Below are 15,211 nucleotides of genomic sequence, written 5' to 3'. Positions count from 1 at the left end.
AAATACCACACGTATATAAACAATGATAATTTAGTCATGTGCTCAATGGAAAAAGTATTATGGCAGAAATGTCATACGGAAGTCTCAGTTGAGCTCTACATGGTTAAATCTGGGTATTCATTTTGTGTGGTAAGCTTCATAGAATTAAAGAGGAGAAAAAATTGTTTACACATAAAGCAACCAACCAAAAATGGATTTTTATCGCCTATGTGTTATAAGAAAGGTTAGCCCTTTTGCTTTGTCAAATGTGATTAATGAGATGGGAAACATCTCCTCGAATTTAAGGTCTTAAATTACAAGGGAATACCATAATATATCCAGGGAATTAGAAGCCAGCAGTTTTGTAGATTCTAAGATCAGGGGCCAAAGTATATTCCCTGAGGTGTATCAAAGGAGTATTACCTAACTCTGCTAAGAGAGGCTTTGTTTGAAGATGCTAATTTTGACTTACTTTCCCAAGCACTACTGTTTGGAATGGGAAGTATTCTCGAGCTTTCATAGAAATCTGTGAGTCTGACCAAGGGCTAGACAGAATCTGCTAACAATGACGGCCACAGTAATTTGTTTGGTCTCCGATCTGTTTGCCTAATAGAAGGAGGAGAGTTGACAGAGAAACTCCATCTTATGCCCAATATAGTAAAGCACCCTAATTGGTAGCAAAACCTTGGCAGTTAAGCAATCATCCCAATTATCTGGAGCTGGTATGGCCGGAGGACATTTGATTTTCACAGAGTTATTGTTTAAAAAATATCAACTCACACCAGTAATTGGAAGATGATTGTAGGCCGAATTATAAGTAACAGGAATATTTCAAAGAAAGGGATAAAGGGTGAAGGGGATAAAAATGTGTTTGTGGAGAGAGAGAGTGGGGAAGACCGTTCATCTGTTGAACTGTTTATAAAGAGCAGTTGGAGAACTGTAGGATGAAAATAAAAGATTTTCTTCCTTTCCTCAGCTGAATGTAAAACATAGTAGGTTGGTAATTCATAGGTAAACTCTTCTTTGAGAGGTAAGTAAGCCACGTTCTGCTCGATTAGAAAGAATAAAGACCTCCAGGTTTTGTAAAATGTTTTATAGTTTACAAAGCAAAGTCAACTCTTCATAGTAGTTAATTATTCTCTGTGGCCCCAGAACCCCTATGACTTTTATTGGACTGTATTTAAGGCAGCTTGCTACCCACTGGGCTTTCAACTGTTACTGTGGCACTCCTCAATAGGGCCTCCAACACTGAATGAATTAACAAAAGTGTTTTCAAAGTCACCATCTCATTTGACCCTGTTACAAAGATTTTTAACTTAACATTTATTTATTTATTTGTTTATTCATTTTACGATTTTATTTATTTATTCATGAGACACACACACACACAGAGGCAGAGACATAGGCAGAGGGAGAAGTGGGCTCCATGCAGGGAGCCCGATGTGGGACTCAATCCTGGGACTCCAGGATCACGCCCTAGGCTGAAGGCAGGCCCTAAACCATTGAGCCACCCAGGCATCCCTTTAACTTAACATTTAAAAAGAAGAAAAATCAAATCAACTGTTCAGATTAGAAATGTTATGGTTCAGTGGCATGAATTTTCAGGTGTGGAGCTGGGGCTAGATAGAACACAGCTGTTTGATTCTCAAACTTTCCCTCTTTTCATTTTTACCTGGAGATTTTCTGGGACAAAAAACGAATAGGTTTCCTCACTACACAGCCAGGAGAAGAGTGAAATAATCTTATACCAATAATCACTAGATTATTTTAAACAGCCCTGAATACTCCAGTCTTTTTCAACTGCCCACATCATTGAATGATTTTGTAGTGTCTGTATTAGAAGATCCCAGTAACCAGGGATGTCCATTTCAGCATTTTAAATGTTTTAAAGAGAAAAAAAAGAAAAAAGAAATTTATCTGTAAAGAATATGTAGTCTGATCTAGACTCTTTATGTATGCTGTGCAGTAGCTCTTATTTATGTTATAGGACACACATACACACATACATAATATCACCACTGTTCAAAATGCTTATAAGATATGAAGTATGAAGGAAAAATCTCTACATCTTCAATCCCACCCAACTTCTATTTTATTTACATTCTTCTAGACTTTTCCCAGTGCCTTTGAGATAGAGCATCCCCTACTAGTTTCTGTCTCTGTTCCATTGTATTCTCATCTACAACAAAATGGGAGAAAATTATACTTACTCATCAGCAGCTTTCTTTTTTTTTTCTTCCACTTAATTATACATCATTCATGCCCACACATATTTAACCTTTAATTCAACCTGGGAGAGAAAGTGTGATTCTATCCAATTACCCACAGAAGGACATTGAAGATCAGAAATTTCAAAAATTTTCCCCAAAGCCACGGAGTAAATAGCAGAGTCAAGGGACAGACCCCATTCTACCTTATTCCACTGCCTGCAATCTTTTCTGTGAAGCAGGGAGTCCCCCTCAGAGCACAGAGAACAGACTCACCCACCGCCTTCATTGTTTTATGCACAGTCTGCTGATTAACATCAGACATACCAAGTCTATATCATGTTTGGATTTGTTCCACCAAACTTGGGTCTCCCTAAATTCCACCTGTTACTGAGCCCGCTCCAAAAGCAAAAGCTGTGAACATTTTAAGAGGCACAGCCGGCAGAGGCAGCTGCAGGACTAGTCAGAACTGGCATCCTCTCCAGGTCTGACAGCAACCGCAATGATGTTGGGGAGATGCCAGTGACTCCTGAGCCAATTCTCTGTGCCCTGTTGCTAGCATCAGGGTGATTCCAGACCTGGTCATGTGCATCCAAGCATTGTTCACTTAGTGCTGGGTTAACACAGTGCCATTAACATCTGAACCACACCATATGCTTTGCTTTTATGTCGACTCCTGCATGCTAGAGTTGGGCTTTTCGAGTTGACTTTTCCTAAAGACAGTGAGATACACCCTAGTCTCAGGTGTATAACATAGTTAGTATGCAAGCCCATTTTTAGAGACTAGCCTGAGGCTACTGTACTCCTTTTGGCTGATAGATTGAATAAATACATGATGGAGTGGTACTGCTGGGTCCTACCGTAGATTTTGGTTGCTAGCAGGGGCTAAGGTCAGAACTATAAGACATTCCACCCAAAACTACTTGACTGAGACTTCTGTAGCATACAGGAAATAATACTCAACTTGGGAAAAGAAAACCAGGGTCCTTGTCTCAGATCTATTTATGGCTATAGGATTATAGATGAGTAACTTAATCCATATGTCTGACTTTCCATCTTCATAAAAAAGGGAGTAGATACTAATATAATAGCTCTATTTCAGAGTCCTTGTGTGCAATGAATGAAAATAAGTGTCAATGTGGTTTCCTAACTAACCACATAAAACAAATCAATGTCAGGTATATAGAATTTTTCATCTAATGATTTGAAGCTACACAAAAGATCAGGCACAGTCTTTGTTGTTAAGATACTTTAAAAAATAATTATGGCATCAGGGTAAATGTGAAATCATTGGAAACATAAAATTCCACTAATGTCCCAGCAGCCAGGTGAGCTTACAGGAGCACTGGCAGTTGAATTAGATTTACTGAGGAAGCCTTCTGAAGCAGATGGAGTTGACCACATTGATGTTCACACAGCCTAAAAGGTAACTAATTTCTGAAAGCTTTTTCCAGTTTGTGTAAATGCCAAAATTAATTTGTCTTGACTAATGCTATTTTGGACTCTGAAAACCATGTGGACTCTGGCTCCTAAATCCTTCCTTATACTGGTTCTTTAAGGAAAGCCAACCTGCTCGAGCATCACAGGACAGATGGAAAAGTGAGTCAGTCGTTAGCCATGGCCCATCCGACACCATCTCTTTCTCCATGCCTTGCTCTCTGTTTCTGGTTCACTACTCTGGCATCTTTGGTTTCAGATAATGGTTGACTTCTCCTTCGTCTTGAGATTTTCTTCTTTGCCTTGAATCTCTGCAAGAGTTGTAGCAGAAAAGCTAACTTCACTCCCTAATTCTTACATTGACTCTAGGTCTCCCCATTGTAGGAGGGAGAGGAGAGATACTTTTGATTTTTGCTGAGTACATAGAAATGGGGACTGAATGTGTACAACTTCAACAGCTGTGTTCTTATTTACCATCTCTAAAGATTCCTGTTTTATATCTCCATTTATTCTTTTCTTTAACTGCTAAGTTCCTAGGGGGAAAATTGAGACTTTACTTGTTTATGTACACTAGGTGATCTGAGGCATTTTACATGTAAACATACATGCAGTAAAACTGGAAAAATATTTTTTAAGAAAAGACAAAAATACAAGTGATCTAAATGGAGGAGGGGGCAGGAAAAGGAACTTTGGAAAATCAAGGCGGCAAAGAGTTATGACAGTTGAATCTATCATTTATGTCTGCGTTTCCCAGCTTCTAAAGGAAAGACACTTGATATATCATGAAGTTCTTATTCTTTTCCTACTAGGAAACAGATAAGCTCATAAATTAAAAACAGGTTGTATCTTGGTTTAGGTTCTGAGAAAAAAAACATTTCCTAGTAGATTCACATAGAGGATTTTGAATAAAAATAATGGATAATATTTTCAATAGTTGTATTTCTCCTTTCCCTCAAATTAAAATGTTCCTGCATTGTCTATTTCTAATGTGGAACTTTGTAAAATTTGAGAAAATGCATTGCATCTTGTTCTGTAAAAATAATTCTACCCATACCAGAAAGGGGATTGACTGATTGATTGATTAAAGATTTTTTATTTATTTATTCATGAGAGACAGAGAGAGAGAGGGAGAGACACAGGCAGAGGGAGGAGCAGGCTCCATGCAGGGAGACTGATGTGGGACTCGATTCCAGGTCTCCAGGATCAGGCCCTGGGTCTAAGGTGGTGCTAAAACGCTGAGCCACCCAGGCTGCCCTAGAAAGGGGATTTACCACATTTTCTTTATCCGTTCATCTTTTGATGGACACTGAGGCTTCTTCCACAGTTTGGCTATTGTGGACATTGCTGCTATGAACATTCTGAGGGGTCACTTGCTGGGATGAACACTGGGTGTTATGCTATATGTTGGCAAATTGAACTCCAATAAAATAATAATAATAATAAAATAACATTAAAAAAAAAGAAAAAGAAAAAGAAAAAGAAAGGGGATTTACCGTAAAGCAAGTGATGCCTATGCTTGAGAGCCCCTCACAGACCTGGGTCCTTTCAAAGATCCTGCACCTAATCTGCATTTGCAATTTATTCTCTTTTTCTTAAGGAGGGTCCACTTAATTGTCATTGCCCCCCAGACCTGTATCTACTCCAAACCTTATATAATCTAGGTGATCTCTTTAAAGTAGTTGTAGGATTTGAGGAATGACTAATTGACAGATTTTTTTTATTTTTATTTTTTTATGAGCCTTCTGAAATATCAGTTGTCAACTCTGGGCTGTTAACACTATCTTTATTGCAGTCAAAAATAGCTGACCTCTTATACCAATATCCAGAGGAAAGCTATTCATTATTATTGATGGAAAGTATCCAGAAATCCTAGATAATTTGGTTTAATTCAATGGCTCTTTATTAAAAGCTTACAATAGCTTTGTTACTGTGTTAAATGCAGTCAGTACTAAAATTAAGGGCATGGTTCCTACTTTTAAAGAACTCCCGGTTTAATAAGGAAATAAATATGTATTATAATTTAACATCATGACTACTATAATTGCAGTATATATAGGGATTAATGATTGCAGTATATATAGGGAGTAATGAGAGAATTAAAGAAAAAATATGCAAACTGCACTTAACTTGTCTGGAAGTGTTAGAAAGGGACTCACCCAGTAACAGAATTAATAAGTGTAACATTTTGCCATGAAAATTGATAACTACTTCAAATTTCCTAGTCATTTTGGCTATATTTATTCAATACTTGATAGTAGTCCTTTAGGATAGTAAAAAAGAAGCAGGCAATCAAAAAAGAGTAGGAAAGAATTTAGATATATGTCTAATAAAAATTTTAGATGTATGGCAATCATTTGGAAAGATAAAGGAATCTGAGGCATTTGGGCTTTGACAGGCCAGGTGAAAGGGAACTAAGGTGAAAATGGAGGAGTTAACTGGACCAGGTCAGAAGATCCTGAGTGTTCCTGCAGTGCTGTGCACAGATATCTGATTTACAGAACAGAGAACTTTTTTGGACTAAGTATTTTCAAGTAAACAAGGGTTCTGCCAAAGTTTTTCTATGTAAACTATCAACTTACGTTGCATCTCCAGAGCCATGACTAAGTAGGGAGCCAATGTCTGTTTAATCTTTTCTTGTCACTTGGGTGACCTATTTCATTGCCAGTAAAATCTGGAGCTCAGATATATTCTTTGATATACAAGGACTCACCAAATTTCATCTTATGGTAGGCTTTCTACAACAATGTTGTTGTCACTGCCAAGATAAGAAGCCCAGTTTGCCAGGGACACAGGGAAGTATTTCTAAAAAGAAATACTCTCTTCTTTTGCATCTACTGCAATGTCTGTTGGAACATCTTCTCTAGTCTCTTGAGTTGAAGCTCAGAAATATCTCTGCTGTAGTTACTGTGTACTGGTTGCTCCAGAATGGTTGAAGCTCTGCCTTTATACCCACTGCACCCCGCCCCAGCACCCCCACCCCATGCCAAGGCCTGGTGTCATAACTAAAATCTTAACACCAAAGTATTGTCACTGTTCATTTCTTCTGCATCCACCAGATCATAAACATCTAAGAGCTATTTATCACGTTGTAGCTAAACTTGATCTTATTCTTGTTCTCACTGCCATTAGTGCAAATAATTGTCTTACTACCTGTAGTTCCCCAAAGAGAAAGATAGGATGACAACTTTCTTGGAGTTATATTCAGTTAAGAGTGGTTCATTCCAGAATGTTCTTCAGCATTATATTTCTTTATAATCATTTATGCCATCACTTCTGTCAGGGCACCTAGATGGTTGCAGCAGGAGATGGTCCAGGGTCTGTATCCTTCTTAATGGCAGCACTCTCAAATCATCCTTCTCCATAATTCCTTAACTGAATGTAGGGCCTAGCATGCTGGTCTCAACTCTTCCCAGGTATGTGGTAATATTTATCGGAGAAGCCTTCTTTACCTTGCCTTGTATATGTTTCTTGATTAGGAAAACCGGAGTTATTCAGAAAGACTTGCTGGTAGAACAGACAGGAGTTTGTATCCTTCCTTTTTCTTGATTTCCTCATGACATTACCCTGCCCCCTACCTTCCCACAACCTTCAAACTTTGCATATCAGTAATTTATCTTTCTAAAGGAAAAATAAAAGTGCTACCTCACCGCATAGCTCAGAGACCCACATATGCATTAGTTTATATCTAAGGCACACAGACATAAACCTCAAGAAGTTTGTGGTCTCATGAGGAAAGCAAAATCTGAATAAATGTTTATAAAATATTGCGATACTATCTAGAAATATGGGCTGTAACAGAACAATACTTGGAAGACCTGTGGAAATAATACTTACTAAAACAAATACAGCAAAACAAACTTTAACAGATTACCTTTATCTGTACTGGACCAATCCAAATAGATTGTTTAGGAAAGCACAGAGCATGGAGTCAGGAAGTTTTTAGTCTTTCAGATTGGATCTGGAAATACTCTCCCCCCTTTTATATTTGCAGGTACTTCTAAATTGAAATTATTCCACCTCCACAAAAATGAAAGCCATCACGCGTCTTCCTGTCTCAGCAACTTTTGCTGGGAAGTTGCCCAGGCCTGAATAATATCAGATCCTGTATTTTCCTTTATAAGAAAAAAAATTATATGACTCAATAAAAACCTTCCCTGAAGAACAGAATTATCGTATTTCATGACAATCTGTTATTGTGCTGTTTTTTAAATGAGTTGATTAAAATTCAAGGGATCCTAAGTTCTACATCTCCCTTACCCTGATATTGCTCTCCTGTGTTTACTATACAACTTGTTGAGTTACTTAACTAGAAAAGTTTTCTTCTTTTGTATGAATCCCTTGAATGGAGAAAATGAAGTGAGCCAGTTATAAATGACCCTAAATATTAAAACTCTTAGAATTCTTTTTTTTTTTTTTTAGCGTTCAAAATCAATGTTCAAATTTCCCAGTACATTTCAAAAATAAAACAGGATCTACTACCATGGTTAAATAATTTTATTCTAAATAAAATTAAATTTAGTTAAATTTAAAATAGAAGAGAAAGAGGAGGAGGGAGAGGTAGAAAGGGAGATCCTGAATTATTCTCATTTCATAGGTGAGGAGGTTATGGCATAAAGTTAGTGATTTTTTTAAAGATTTTATTTATTCATGAGAGACACACAGAGAGAAGCAGAGACATAGGCAGAGTGAGAAGCAGGCTCCCCACGGGGAGCCTAACACAGGACTGGATCCCAGGATCCCAGGATCACGACCTGAGCCAAAGGCAGACCCTCAATCACTGAGCCACCCAGGCACCCCTTTTCCAAAGTATCTTAGTTCTGTAACTGATGTATGGATTAGTCAATATTTGCCACTGTAACGCTGCATAACTTAAAAAACAAAAAACAAAAAAAACAGCACAAAACACGATGCAGTGTCCTATAAAAAGCATTGTTTTGTTTTTGTTTTCTCATTCATGTAGCTGCAGCTTGGCAGTAGGTTTATTTGAAATGATTGGATTTGCCTGTTTGGCTCCAAGCTTTAGATTCATGTGAGCTTCATGTGGCTTTCATTCTTCTGGGGTTCTGGGTCACTTAGGACATGTTCTTATGTAATCACAGCAGATATAAAAGTGGGGCAAACACACACACAGCTTGTAAGGCTTAGATCCAAGTTGGTCCTCAGTCACTTCCACTCACACCATATTGATCAAGCATTGAAGAGGAGGGATGTATTCTCTGCCTCTAATAGGAGGAATTGCAAAGTCAGATCGAAAAGAGCAGAGATGCGGGGAGTGGTAAAGAATCACATCATTGATAAGTAATCCCCTTCAGTTAGTAAGTGACTTATCTAATAGTTGAAACTGAAATCTCTCTTAATACAGAATTGAATGTCTTTTGTGAAATCTTTCATTGAGAAATTAGGACTGATAATTTTGACAGGCTGAGGAAAATGACCAAATGAATCCCCCTTTCTTTTCTGCTCCGTTTATGAAACTAATTTTATAGTTTTAATTGATTTATGGGATCCCTAAAATGTGAATATTTACCAGTTGCTGTAATTCTTAGGATTACCTATCCATACAAGGTCTGATGCATACATGTCAGAAGCAAGCACACATGCACATACTCACAATTACTTTGAAGACTATAGTAATGGTAGGCTATTTCTCCTTCTCTCTCTCTCTCTCTCTCTCTCTCCCTCTCTCTCTCTCTCTCAGCTTTTTTCAGTTTATTGCATGAGGGATTTACACTAGTCCAGGTCAAAAGCGGACCCCAGATGGTTACATTATACCAGCTCTGAGGTTTTTAAACTTGTGAGGTTTTTAAACAAAGGACAGAAGGGAAGTCCTACTCATTGCAAGGAAATCCTCAATCTTCAGTGAGCCAAAAGCACTTAAAACTCATGAACCTTTATTTAGCTGGTCATCATCCTTAGCCAGTCAATCTCTATGAGGAACTGGCATATATTCTTGCACTGGACAACCTATAGCTGAATTACTTGTCCATATTCTGTATGCTCAATCATAGTGCCATTGCAGGCAAATTTCTTTTTAAACACCTTCACTAGTTTCTTTTTATCATAATCATCAGCAACCCCTTGGAGGGTTTTCCTGTTGTTTCTTTGTTGAATTCTTATATGAATATAATCCTCAGTGCCAGCAGGAAGCAGATCATCACTCATACTTGAATCAGCAAAGGGGTCGAAAGAGTGGAGGTTCTGGATGGCGGACATATGGACAGATGATAGAATTCCTTTTCCTCCATGGAAAAGGTGGCAGGAGACGGTGGGGGGTGGGGGTCAGATGGGAGGTGGGGCAGAGACTCTGGAAGTGAGAGAGCTCAAGGGGGAGGCTGTTGAGTGCTCCATGGCTGTGCAGTGACTGGGACCTCTCCTCTTTTAAACTTTATACCCACTAATATTATAAGCTCTACTTACATTTTGGAAATTAAGTTTGCATTTTTCAGTGCATCGGAAGTAATTCAGTTTGCTCTCTAGTATGTCAATGGAAGTATAACTCTTCTCCGTTTTTTTATATATCCCAATACATTCCTTAATGTGAAACTTTTTATGGGAGAAAAGCAAACAAGTTAGCTCTAAGTGAGTGATCAAAAAAACCTGATTTTTTTAAAATGAAAGTTATGAGAGTGTCTCATATATATATATGTATATGTGTGTGTGTGTGTGTGTGTGTGTGTGTGTGTACACATACACATACGCACACAGGCAGGGAGACAGCACTTTCCTTTTTTTAGGTTAGGTTGGGATACGAATTAGGAAAACATTGTATCTTAAAACCTGAATTTAGTATTTCCATCTAACCAAGAAATAGCTCTTTGGTAAGTTGCTTTACTCCTGATTTTACACGTGTGTCATTCTTAAAATTTGGGAGTATAGGAGTGGAAGAAAAGAGGTTTTCTAATATATTTAGTTCCTCAAAAAAATCTCAACATGAATGGAAAAGGCCTAGGAAATTCTTTTCAGTTTCTCTTAAAATCAGGATATATTAACTATATTGAACCAACAAAGGGCTAAGGGCTACTCTCAGATATGAAATTCAATTTCCATAGTGATTCTATCTCTTCAAATATAGCTTATTATGTATTTAAATGTTGGATTAAAAGCCAAACCTATCTGAAGATCTGTAGGTTTTCAAATCAGTAACAGAGAAGAGAAAGAATGGTGTTTTTAGATTCCACAAAAAAAATCAATCATTTCAGTAATAAATGTCAAAGTCTATCATCTTTAATTCCTGTAAGAGAAGACACATTTGAGGCTTGAGTTTACCAGATAATCTGATAGAGTGTGTTTTTATGTGTGACTGACTTGTTTAGTCCTTATTAGAAACTCACAGCTTTATTCCAAAGGATCAGCTATAAAAGAGCTGCTATAACAGAGAAAAGGCACGGTTGACCCATAAATGACTTGAACAAAACTTTCATGTTGGTATTGTTCCTTTTTTTCTTTTTTCTTTTTCTTTAAGATGGAAAAACAGATGCATCATTCTAATTTGAGATTATGGACACCCACTTGGTTCCTGCTTGTTCCCTAGACTGGGTTATTCTTTGACCTCTTAAAACAGTGTGTTTGATAGTCTTACAATAATAGAGCTCAGAACACTATGTGTAAAATTAAATTGAAGGGTGGTTGAGACAGCTCTTCATTTTGCAGATAGTTCCGTGCAAAGGAAAAGAAATTTAGAGGACACACACTCCAACTTTGCAAGACATCTGACAGGAGAGTACTTAACTTTATATTCTTTATACCTTTAACTTTATACTCTGAAGAAGTTGTACCTCTTCAACCACTCAGTACCATGAAACAGCCACTGTATAATGATAATATACAGTGATAATGAAACTGCAAATATTTTCAGACTTTTTATTGTGGGAAATTGAAAACATGTGAAAGTTACACTGAACCCCATAAACAAGTCACTCTTGTTTCATGTTCATTCCCATCTACCACTGATGCAGGTTTTTTTTTTTTTAAGATTTTATTTATTTATTCATGAGAGACACAGAGAGAGGGTCCCAATGTGGGACTTGATCCCTCGATCCTGGGATCACACCCTGAGCGGAAGCCAGATGCTCAACCAATGAGCCACCCAGGCATCCCTGATGCAGGATATTTTAAGAAAATCCCAGATAATCATATCACTTCATCCATAAATATGTCTGTAGGTATTTCTAAAAGTTAAAGACTCCTGTTAACATAGCCATAATATTTATTGTGGTGAACATAATCATAATAATTACTTACTATCATAAAATATCCAACAAGTATTCAAATTTTCCAAATTATAATCCACACACAGGCATGCACACATACATGCATGCTTATGAATGGAGGAAAGCCATCCCACTCCACCTGCCTACACACACATTTGCACATGCACATGTCCCTTGTTTGAAACACAATTCAAAAACACTCATTAATTGTGATTGGTTGAGTTGTCTCTTGAGTATCTTTTAATTTATAATTTCTTCCTCCATGTTTTTTCTTTTCTTTGCAATTAATTTGTTGACAAAATTCAGTTTGTGCTATAGTTTCCCATGATCTGGATTGTTCTAAATGCATCCCCGTGGTATCTATTCTTGTTTTTGTTTCCTACATTTCCTATAAATTGGTAGATATTGAAGCTTGCTCAATATCAACTTTTAATTTTTGTTTTGTCTTGTTTTACAAGAATACTTCTTTCAGAAGGGACATGTCTGGACCTTGGTTACTTGCCATTGGTGATCATTACCTGACTCTAGATTTTCATGAGGGGCTAAAAAATGGTGCTTATCCAATATAATCATGCCTTCCTCATCTGTTATCTGAAATAGGTCTCTAAGAACAGTCTCCCCATTCAATGGTTTGCATAAATGAGTTATATTTTGTAAATATTTAATTTTTAATTAACTGTTTTTTAAAATAAGTTGCTTTCCTTACATACTCCAAAGATCTACCAATACCTTATCATCATCATCATCATCATCATCTCCATCATCTCAAGGATTTAAACACAGTTTATATGTTTACATCCATTAATTTTTAGACTTTTTATTGTGGGAATTTGAAAACATGTGAAAGTTACACTGAACCCCATAAACAAGTCACTCTTTTTTCATGTTCATTCCCAATATCTCATCTTAGACCAATGGAGCGCTTAATTAACTCTGAATCTTTTTAACTCCACCAAAATAGTATGAGGGATGTTCCCTGCTTGTCATCTGTATGACAAGATGTTCCACATTCATCTTCTACATTTGCTACTAGATATCAAATTATACATCTGCAAGGTGTTTTGGTTTTTTGTTAGTGGTAGATGATAATTGGAGACAAGATCTGGGTACCATGGTTTATTGCTACTGGGTCAGTCATTGTTTAGAAGACTTTTCAGTGGACAGAGCTGGTGTGTATATATATATATATATATATATATATATATATTAGGAAATGCTTTATGAACTTACATTGATGTATTTCAAATTCTGGATTTCAGAGTTGTCACTTAACCTCTTCTATCTTCCCTCTGTATTCCTTTTTTCTATGTTGAAAGTGAATTCTTTAAGGTGCCAAAAGAATCAACCACTTCATTTATCCCACTTTGGTCACAGAATAATAATAACACCACTGACAACAATATAACTGAAGTTTCAATATTTTTCACACTTGTTTTTGTCCTTAGGACATATACAGCTTAGGCTATACCTCATTAAGATTATACAGTCAATTAATAGTGTTTCACAGCCACTTGGAGTTGTTCTTCTCTTAGTGTTATCACGTCAGCCTGATTCACAATTAGCTCGTTTGTTTCATTTTGCTTCTGCTTTTTGGGACTTTTCAAAGTTATTTATTTTAAAATTATGTAAAATATACCAGATTCCAAAGAAGGCCAATATAACAACATACATATTGAAAGAAGTTTAATTTTCATAACTGTCTTAGTTATGGAATTGCCTCCTTCCCTTTATAGGTAAAATATTTGTTTAATGTTATCTTTTATTGTCCTATTTAGTGTTGTTATATGTAAACATTTATCTGCCATTTCTCTCTTTACACACACATATCAGAAATGGCAAAATATTATATGCACTTAACTCTGTCTCATTTTTTCATGTAGCCTTAAATGCTGAGTATCATCTCATTTTAATATACACAGAGATACCTCATTCCATTTTTTCAGCTGCATTTTTCATACCTACATTGCATGGATATTTCATAGCTTACTCAGTGGGCACCCTTTTAGTGGACAATTGGGCTGCTTTCAGTATTTTTTTTTATTACAACTACTGGTTCAGTAATTTTGCTTATGTAATTTTTGTATAAGTTGCCAGTTCCCCTCCATACAAGTAGTAACATTTTGCATTCCCTCTAGCAATATCTAAAAGTTTTTTCCTTACAGCTTTGCCAACTGTCAATTGTCAAGCTTTTGATTTTTTGCCAATTTGATAAGTGAGAAATGCTAACTCAGTGAAGTATTAATTTGCATCTGTCTTATTATAAGTGAGGTCAAGCATCCTTAATATGTTTAAGTTCCATTTGCATTTTTTTTTCTGTGAAGGTCATTTCATATTTCTAGCACATTTCCTCTAAGTTACCTGTTATTTTTCCTCTCTATTTTTAAAAGGCTTTAAAACATTATAATATTAACTTTATCTATAATTTAAACTACAAATATTTTCTGCAGATTGTCATTTTATTTACTTTGCCTCTGATATTTCTGCCATGCAATTTATTATGTACTTTTATACAATTAAATGTCAATAGCTGTTTCTTTTGGCTTCTCACTTTTGAGTCACATAGTTAGGAAAGTTTTATCATTCCATGGTTATGGAGTAATTCACCCATGTATAAGCCTGAATTTTATGAGTAATTGACCACTTACTTTATATCCATAAACTTTAATGGGAAGAGCATAATGAGAATATTACATCTAGATCTCATTCCTGCCTATGCCACCAACTAGCTCTATGAGTATGAATATACTACTAAAAGAAATGGAGAATCCAATAGCTTGTTCAAAATTGGGTTAACTATTAACTACTATGAGGGAGTATTATCAGGATTAATTGAAAATATAAAATTCCTTATCATAGCAGGTTCTTCAAGTTATTTGTTGATTATGAATTTCTCTTATGTATGAATTTATGACAGAAATTATTTGGGCTTGGTTCTTCCAAAAGTAAAATCATTTTTTGGCTCAAAATCTGTTATCACATTAAAATCATAGCTCATTTATTGATATTTATTAAATTTCCATTTTTCGGTTCCTCAGTAGCAAAGAATACTGTCATTTTTGGAAGGAATGAGTGAATTTCAAGTAATGATTTAAAACAATCATTTTGTCTCAGTATCTCAGAAGCATACTCACATTCTCAAATTTATTTTATAATGTCTTTACAACTTGATGATGCTCCTTACTGCCTAATTCTTCATTTGTTTCTTCTCATGTGCCTTATTCACCAAGCCTTCAGGACTCCTTAATGTTCTTGGAAATCTTTCTCACCTTTAGAAATAGTTTTTTAAGGTAGTTATATAAACTTATAATCTGAATACAACAGCAGTATTATAGTTGTGGCCATAGTTCTAGTTATTTCACATCCTTGTCAGCACTTGAT

Source organism: Canis lupus, chromosome 16 (assembly GCF_048164855.1).
Source record: "Canis lupus baileyi chromosome 16, mCanLup2.hap1, whole genome shotgun sequence".
Taxonomy (NCBI): Eukaryota; Metazoa; Chordata; class Mammalia; order Carnivora; family Canidae; genus Canis; species Canis lupus.
This window is presented reverse-complemented; position numbering follows the sequence as displayed.